Source organism: Poromitra crassiceps (assembly GCF_964638095.1).
Source record: "Poromitra crassiceps genome assembly, chromosome: 22".
Classification (NCBI taxonomy): Eukaryota; Metazoa; Chordata; class Actinopteri; order Beryciformes; family Melamphaidae; genus Poromitra; species Poromitra crassiceps.
In genome coordinates, this window is record NC_139647.1 from 13,649,674 (window position 1) to 13,659,198 (window position 9,525).

Here is a 9,525-nt window from a genome sequence, read left to right on the forward strand (position 1 = left end):
AATTTCCGTGTTCGCCCTTTGAAGTGGTGACGTTATTGACGTATATATCCCCATCGACTCAAAAGTGTAGTCTCATTTAGCCGTTTGCTAGCTAGCCGTCCTTTTAACGGCAAGTAAAAGCTTCAAAACTCGTAAAAGTGGTCCTCGTGTGTGAAGATGATGTTACTAAACACTGGTTCGCGTTTGATTAAGCCAGCGTTGCCCAGAGAGATTATTAGAAGCATCGCGCCAAAAACCCATTCAAAACTCCCATAGGCGAAAACATCGATGATTTCCGGACTCGTTACTGCGGCTCTCTATAGACCAAATCACCGTGACGTCACCATGTAAACAAATTTACTTCCGGGTACCACTTGGGGAAGGCGGCAGGTTTAAATGTGCGTGTTGTCAAATAAATGCTGTCAAACCCTCTCGTTGTTTTCGGCCGACTACTTTCAATTTAAATGGTTAAACGGTTGGTAAACATGCTTGTCCGACGTATCTAGCCTTTCTTCTGTGTTTGTTTTATGTAGTGTTAGCTAGCTAATAACGTGTGTTTGTCTGTCAAACTCGCTGTTTTTTTGCAGAGTGTTAACGTTACAGACAGAGTAACCTCGCGTCACCAGGCTCTTCTCGGCGAGAAAGAGCCTGGTACAGACAGAGCTGCTGACGCCACGTCAATTTAATTTAGCTTCAAGTCTACTCTAGTCTGGTCCAACAGGTAAATTAGCTAGTCTGGTCTCCACTAACGTTAGTGAAAGTGTTGTTATGAATGATATTAAACAACAACACAACACGGACGAACCATTTTTGTCTTCTTTGTCTGTTTTTGTCTTCAACACGTCAGTTTGTGCCGTTCACCGCCATTATAATGTGTGGACCCAGGGGTACCCGGAAGTAAATGTAAACATCCCGGTGATTTGGTCTATAGCAAGTGTCAAATCAAACCACATGCACACATACCATGATTCTTCCATTTGTGTTGTTTGTAGTTATTTTACCTAGATGAGAATACTAACTAGAACTATAAAATGTGATCACATTCAGCCTAATCCAACCCTATAAACCTCCCTTCACTGGCTCCCAGTTCAAACCAGATCTGACTTTAAGGTGCTCCTGTTAGCATTTAAATCATTAAAAGGACTTGCACCATATGTTTCTGACATCATCACTTATATTTCTGGTCCTGACCTGGAACAAGCTACCACTTACAGTCAGGTAAGCTTAAATGTTTAAATCTAGACTCAAAACCTAAGCTAATAGTTTTCACAGTCATATGACTTAGGCTACTTTAGCACTGCTGGCTTGGGCTTGACACAGACCTTTTACTGATGAGTCTTGCACGCGCTGAGGCTAACCTTTCTCCTACCCTCACATTCTGTCTGTCTGTCTGTCTGTCTGTCTGTCTTTCGTTCTGTTGTTTAATGGAAAGTGTATTGAGACACATTGGTGTGATTTTGCACTCAAAACAAAACTTTCCATTCTCAGTTTCCAAGCTCTTCCAATAAAACTGGCCAAACTGAAGACTTCCTTTCTGAATAGCCGTTCCAACTTAACGTTATCTCCTGACCAGAATAATTCAGGTTTCTTATTTTGCATTAACTGAAATAAAGGCAGTCTTGGTTCCTCGTGTAGCTACAATGAAAATAAAACTGAAATTCATCCTCCACAACACCCAGTTCACATACAGTACAAAGTCTCTCCTCCTCAGCAATAGAATTGAACCTGCCCACCTCAATTGCCAGAGGGAGGGTACGAGTTCTCAACTGGACATGAGATCTTCTGGATCTATCCAGGGGTAATGTAACCTAAGGTTCTGGACTATATATATTTTTAATTTGGATATATGTTCTGAGTTTTGGTTTGATGTCATTAGCCCATGTTTCTTTATATAGTCAAGAAATAATCTATGTTTAATGTTGTGAGCATTACAACATGAACTGTTTCTGAAAATGAATTGCTGGTCAGCTTCCCTGAAAACAGCATTCATATCCTTACACCATGGATAGTTATGTGCTTAATCCAGTTACAAACTTGTTTTGCTACTCTAATCTCCGGGTTGTGGGGGCAACTGACTGTCAGAAGAAGAGAGAAGAGGTAGATGAGAGATGGTGCCTCTTGAGTATCACAGTGGGATAAAGCAGGGGGGACGAGCTCAGAGACGGCTTCAGCGGTGGAACATGAGAATGACGATTACATACAGACTGCAGTGCATCAGTGTAGTGTCACCGAGGCTGTGGCCAAAACCTCAGCAACTAAATGATTAAGTATTTTTTTAAACAAGTAGTCCAGCACTTCAACTCAAGTAAAAAAAAATTGGGAACAGAAAGTAACTCACTTTTATTGGAATAATATTTGACCAGGAGTATCTATACATTCACTCAAGTAACGGAGTGTTTGTCCACCACTGCCGATGATGTCATAATGTGTGGGGCGTATATTCTATGTACGATGTCATCAGTGATGTCACTCGAGCAGTTGTGAAGTCATCGGTGATGTCATGAAGTGAGTGATGTCATCAGTGATGACATCGGTGATGATGTCATCAGTGATGATGTTATCGGTGATGTCACTCGAGCCATTGTGATGTAATCAATGATGAAGTCATCAGTGATGTCACTCGTCACAATGTTTCTACTTATTGTCACTTTTTTTTTTACTTATTGTCATTTTATTCTATCACTTTCTGATATAGTTTTTTTATTTGATTGTCACAATGTTCATGATCTGTGAATTGAGCTGGAATGACTGATTGTATATGTACAAAAAAGTGATGATGTCATGAGTGATATATCAGTGAGGGATGTCAGTCACCGGTGATGTCACTCGAGTAGTTGTGATGTCATTGGTGATTATGTCATCTCATCAGTAATGTCAATCGAGCAATTGTTGATGATGTCATCAGTGATGATGTCATCAATGATGTCACTAATGTCATCAGTGATGTCATTCGAGCAATTGCAATGTCGTCGGTGAGTAATATCATCAGTGAGTGATCATCTGTGATGTAACTGTGGTTGATGTCACTGGTATGGCATAGTGATGTCACTCACATAATAAATCACTTATGCATAATGCAGTGATTTATGAGACACTGATATCGGGTGTCATAAAGCCGACCCAGGCTATAAATATGGGACCGGTCAGCAACATTATCTCTTTAATGAGGGAAATTGTCCATCTGCAGGTTGGGCAGTGTGGCAATCAGATTGGAGCCAAGTTTTGGGAGGTGATAAGCGATGAACATGGCATCGATCCCACCGGGACATATCACGGTGATAGTTACTTGCAGTTAGAGAGAATCAATGTCTACTACAACGAGGCAACAGGTGGCAGGTATGTTCCTCGTGCTGTACTAGTGGACTTGGAGCCGGGCACCATGGACTCGATGAGGTCCGGGCCCTTTGGCCAGCTCTTCAGACCGGACAGCTTTGTCTTTGGTCAGAGTGGAGCGGCTAACAACTGGGCTAAGGGCCACTACACCGAGGGAGCCGAGCTGCTGGACTCGGTCCTGGATGTGGTGAGGAAAGAGGCAGAGGGCTGCGACTGCCTACAGGGGTTCCAGCTCACCCACTCGTTGGGAGGAGGCACCGGCTCTGGCCTGGGCACCCTGATCATCAGCAAGATCCGAGAGGAGTATCCAGACCGGATCATGAACACGTTCAGTGTGGTGCCTTCTGCCAAGGTGTCGGACACAGTCGTGGAGCCCTACAATGCCACGCTGTCTGTCCATCAGCTGGTTGAGAACACAGACGAGACCTTCTGCATTGATAATGAGGCCCTGTATGACATCTGTTTCCGCACGCTCAAACTCACCACACCCACCTACGGGGACCTGAACCACCTGGTGTCATCCACCATGAGCGGGGTGACCACCTGCTTGCGCTTCCCTGGCCAGCTCAACGCAGATCTCAGGAAGCTGGCTGTCAACATGGTGCCCTTCCCCAGGCTGCACTTTTTCATTCCAGGCTTCGCCCCCCTGACAAGCCGGGGCAACCAACAGTACAGAGCGCTGACGGTTGCCCAACTAACGGCGCAGATTTTCGATGCCAAGAACATGATGGCGGCATGTGACCCGCGACACGGCCGCTACCTCACCGCCGCCGCCATCTTCCGCGGGCGCGTGTCCATGAAGGAGGTGGACGAGCAGATCCTGAACGTGCAGAAGAAGAACAGCAGCTACTTCGTGGAGTGGATCCCCAACAACGTCAAGACGGCTGTCTGTGACATCCCTCCCCGCGGCCTCAAAATGGCCGCCACCTTCATCGGCAACAGCACGGCCATCCAGGAGCTGTTCAAGCGCATCTCCGAGCAGTTCACCGCCATGTTTCGCCGCAAGGCCTACATCCACTGGTACATCGGTGAGGGCATGGACTTGATGGAGTTCACCGAGGCTGCGAGCAACATGAATGACCTGGTGTCGGAGTACCAGCAATACCAAGACGCCACCGCCGAAGAGGAGGGCGAGGATGAAGGTTAGGAGGACCTGGTCTAGAAACCAGGTCCTGGGCAGGTGAGTGAGGACAGTGGCACCAAGGATGTAATTTATGGGTGTCTCCTGCCGCCCACCCATAAATTACATCCTTGGTGCCACCCTCTTGGCTGAAAAAGGGTGTAGCCCACTTTTAAACCTTGGGTACTGATATAAAATGAAACTAGAAGACCTAAGGCATCCATCCATTTGTACCAACCATGTCATGCCAGCTTGTGATGGGGGACAAACAACGCTCAAACTTCGGGAAACCTCTCACCTCAAGATATCTCAATGAAAATGAGTTCTATGGGTACCCACAAGTCTCCCCTTTACAGACATGCCCACTTTATGCTAATCCCATGCAGTTTGGGCAAAAACCATGCCGTTTTTGCATGGAGTATGTTATTTTCATCTATTTGAATATTTTGGCATAGTGGGATCCCTAAACAGTCTTGGAACTGCATAAATTGGGTATGACTAGAAAGCTGAGACTAGTGGATTCAATGAGCCCATTTGTATATGAATACAATACGCTTGCCTCTGGTTAGCAGAGGAGTTGTGTCACTCCAGCTTCTCAATGCAGTTCAGCTTGTGTGAAAATTCTTCCCTTTATTGTCAATTAACTTTTTGGTTATCTGCCGCAGGTCACGTTCATAGACCTCGAGTAGCGTACGGTGAACCGTTTCCGGCTTCTTAGCTTCCATCTGATTCCTCAACCTCTCCAACAGTTACTATATGCCAGGCAACTTCTCCATGAAGTTGCCAGCTGTTTGTTGTTTCTTAATTATTGATATTGTTCAGTGTGCCCCCCTCCGTCCGCAGGTGGCTGATGTCTTCATACAGCTTGTTATCGCATACGAACTCAACCAACTTTTGCCTTTTTGGAGTGTTTTCTAGGATGAATGTTTCTTCTCCTGGTGGTGTTTCTCTTGTTATTTGACCCTGCCACCTGAAGGTGCCTGCGTCTGATGAATTCTGCTCTGTACCAAATGTTTCTTTTGCTGTCTGATGACCTGCTTGTATTTCTCATTGGTTCCCATTGCATTCCCTCTGTTCTAATGGCTTTCCGGCAGACTGGATGCCTTGCGGCACATTGCTGCCTCACAGAATATATTACACAAATTCCAGACTCCATCATGTTCCTCAATGTTCCTCCCTCCTGCCTCTCCTATTCGACCTCCGTGTTCCCGGACCTCTCGGCCCTCATGCCAGCACGCTGACCTTCTTCGCTGCTCGGCGGCTCGTATCCTCCGGGGGATGCTTTTCTCTCTAAATGCACTGAAGGCGGCATCTCTGTATGCTATGAGTTCTACTTATCGCCTCAGCAGGGAAGGATTTATGACATCATTGATGGTGTCACCATCTCTATGACATCATCAGTGTCTGTCGTAAATCACCAATGTCACTTATAAACCGTGAGCTCATGCCTGATGATGTCACAATTTCTATCACATCTTCAGTGTTTTTGTTATAAAATCACAGGGAGAGGAGGAGATGATGCCTCCCACCCCTGGGCTGAAATCTGTCAATGGAGGACCCCTTCACGAAGTTGAAGGCGCGTTGCACACGAGGGATGAGGAGCGGAGGAACATAAGACGAGGCGCAATAGCCAAGATTGAGATGGTGTGTTAAGCAGGTCTAGCTAGAGTGACCATTTTGCTGCAACTCGACAGCGCGGCTTAATCCAGAACCTTCCGGGAACTTTCGGTGAGGTTTTGGTTCATTGGAGTGAATGGAGATGTCACAACTCTTCTATTATACGGCTCTGCAGTGAGTGAACTGATGTCAACTGATTGTGCACAGACACTTTTATCCAAAGCGACTTAGAATAATAGTACTACATTGTGTCAACAGTAGTGAAATCAACTGCAACACAGTCTACATCAACCAAGACCTTTTAAAAGGAATATGCAGCATTTGTCAATACTTGAAGGAATAAGTAGCATTAGTTAGTATGTTTTTTTTTGTGTTTTGTTTTTAGGATGGTTAGTTCAAGAAGGGCCCAGGTGTAGCCTAAAATGGGCAGTGATTCGGGCCGTCCTGACAGAAGGGGGGAGCTCATTCCACCATTGTGGTGCCAGGGACGACAAGACTCGAGACCCGGATGAGCGACTTGAGTCCACGTAGCGATGGAGGGGCAAGGCGATCTGCAAGGGTGGAAGAGCGGCGGGACTGCCCCCCTTAGTGTACTGCCATGTAGGGGGGCAGTCTGGTGTACTGCCCTGTATGTAAGAAGTATTAGTGTATTGAAGTTGATGCCTGACGAGATGGGAAGCCAGTGAAGGGACTGGAAGAGGGGGAGTGATGTGAGAGTATTTAGGTAGGTTGAAAACTAGCCAGTCTGCAGCGTTCTGAATAAGCTGTAGCGGTCTGATGGTAGAGACAGGTAGACAGCAGGAAGAACATTGCAATCCAGGCGGGAGATGACAAGTGCCATGACCAGGAGTTGTGTCACTTCCCTCATAAGAAAGCAGCGGGTTTTGCGGATGTTGTACAGGAAGAACCTACAGGAGCGGGTTGTCACTGCGATGTAGGGCAGATGCTGGACAGCTGGTTGCCCAGGATCGCACCGAGGTTCTTGTAGAGGGAAGCACAATAGTGTTGTGTCAATGGAGATGGGGAGAAGGTCTGGGAGAGGGCAGTCTTTCCCTGGGAGGAACAGTGGCTCTGTCTTACCAAGATTTAGCTTGAGGTGGTGTGCAGACATCCAGGCGCCGATGTCTTTGAGGCATGGAGAGATGCGATGGGTTCCCACCCTAACAATGCCGATAGAGACATTTCAAAGGTAGCCTACTCACCGTTGCAGAAGCGTCCTGTGATCTTGAAGTGTCGGGGTTGAAAACTCGGCGCTGCTAATAAATGACTGTCCTGCAGCGCTATAGCTCGCTCTGTCGGTTTGTTGCTTGGTTGGTCCACATTGTGAATTTTGCATCATGTCATCAGTGGGTTATGTCGTAAGTGAGGATGTCACCAGTACAATTGTGATGTCATCAGTGATCCAGCGTGAATTCAATAATTAATATCAATAATTATGACCACATATGCGAATTTCCAATTTGTGTGGACCAACCAACCATGGACAAACCAAACAGTGACTTATAGAACTGCTGGCCATGCTGGCCAGAGGTAAAAACAATTTTAAAAGAACAAACGCCAATTCGCAATACAGTAGCTGCGGCCCGAATCGTAATGTCATCATCAGTGGTGATGTCATCAGTTATGTTACTTGAGCAATTGTGATGTCATCAGGGTCTGTGACAAATCACTTACACCAAGCAATTGTGATGTCATCGGTGAAGATGTCATCACAGAGTGTAATCATCAGTGATCTCATCAGATGTAAACGAGGACATCAGCAATGGCATCAAAACTTCTCTTATGATCTCTGATTATCTCTGATGATGTCACCTCCAGTGGTGACATCACCGGATCTTGTTGCTAATGATGTCACTTTTATGGTGCCCCAAAAGTAGAAAAATGCGAGCACACTCGGAGAGTGAACAAAGAGGTCCGGTGCACGGCACGAGTACAAATTAAACAAGAAAAAGCCAGCACTCAAAAAGTCCTTTTCAATATTTAATTTACCTCAGTCAGGAATACAGCAGCACATACATGTTTCGGCCCTACGGCCACACTGAGGAAGGCCGTAGGGCCGAAACATGTATGTGCTGCTGTATTCCTGACTGAGGTAAATTAAATATTGAAAAGGACTTTTTGAGTGCTGGCTTTTTCTCACTTTTATGGTGCCCCCCACTGCTCCTTAATGATGTCACTCAGTATCGTGACACTACTGATGACATCATCGATATGTGACATCACTGATGACATCACTGCTCCCTATGTTGTGCCTAGGAGTTATGACATGAGTGCTCCTTGATATTTTGTGATGATGTCACTAATGCAGAAACTCAGAGTTGATTGATTTTTTGGACCAACCAACCAACTGCAGCAAAAGAAAATCAAGCGCTAATTCGCAATAGCTGCGACCAGATATGTGATATCAGTCAGTGTGATGTCATCCACTCTATTGTGATGTGGAGCGGGAGCTAAGATCTGTAACATCATTCACCACTGGCCCCCAGTGGTGAAGTGGTGAATGATGATGTCATACCCACTGATGATGTCATAGAAATTGTGACGTCATTATGCTGCGGTGTGATTTTTCCTGTATTTCCTAATTCCTGCAATTCTCCAAGCTCTGCGCACACACTGTTTGACAGTTGGTGTGTGGGAAGAGGCTCCGCCCACACTGTGTGTGTCACTGTTAACACCTTCCTTCCTTCAGACATAGCCAGATGTAGGGAGGCAGCCGGCTGTCTGGCAATGAATTATTTTGAATCTGTGTGTGTGACTGATAGGGCATGTTTGGACATGGAAAAAATCATTCTGGTGAAAATCACAAAAGTGGCAGTGACAAACATGATTGTTTACATCTGTGTCACGAAATGTTTTGAAGCAAGTGTGTCATGCCAAGCGGTGAGAGTAGGCTAATACGTCAAGGCTGTTTTGACAGACTGAGTTTTGATAACAGATGGTAGTTGAGTTCTCCTGAATAACAAGGAAGGAGCACTGTAGACCTTGGCTTGTGTCTCTCAGAATCATATTCAAATTAAATTACTAGGCAGTTTGGCAGAAAAGGAAGGGGTGTAATTTGTTCAGACTGAGGACAGAGGGAGCAAAGGCAGAATGGCACTCTCTCTCTTTGATTCTCCCACCCTCACTTTGATATTCCCCCCTTTTCTCTCTCTCTATCTCTCTCTCTCTCTCTCTCTCTCTCTCTCTCACTTAATTACACAAGACATTTCCTCCTTAATGGAGTCTCACTGTCACCAGGGAGTTAAAATTAGAAACACAGTTTTCTGTAATAAGTTTAATTGGCCATCTCTACAAACATAGCACTGTTATTCTCAAGTCACAAGACCACCTTCTATTGATCCTAACATGATGTGATGAACATGTGATGTGTTGATGTTTCACATTTTCCTCAGTCTGTCTTGATTAACATGTTTGTAGATGTGTAATATTGGTTAGCCTATATAATGTGATATAGATCCATGTCCTTATATCATTTT

At 45.4% G+C, this 9,525-nt stretch overlaps 1 pseudogene across 1 annotated transcript; it reads left to right on the forward strand.

The window, feature by feature from the left end:
- Positions 1–3,142: 3,142 nt before the first annotated feature.
- Positions 3,143–4,459, forward strand: LOC310796318 (tubulin beta-4B chain pseudogene; annotated as a pseudogene). Its single transcript has one exon. The product of its transcript is annotated as a tubulin beta-4B chain pseudogene (transcript).
- The last annotated feature ends 5,066 nt before the right edge of the window (positions 4,460–9,525 follow it).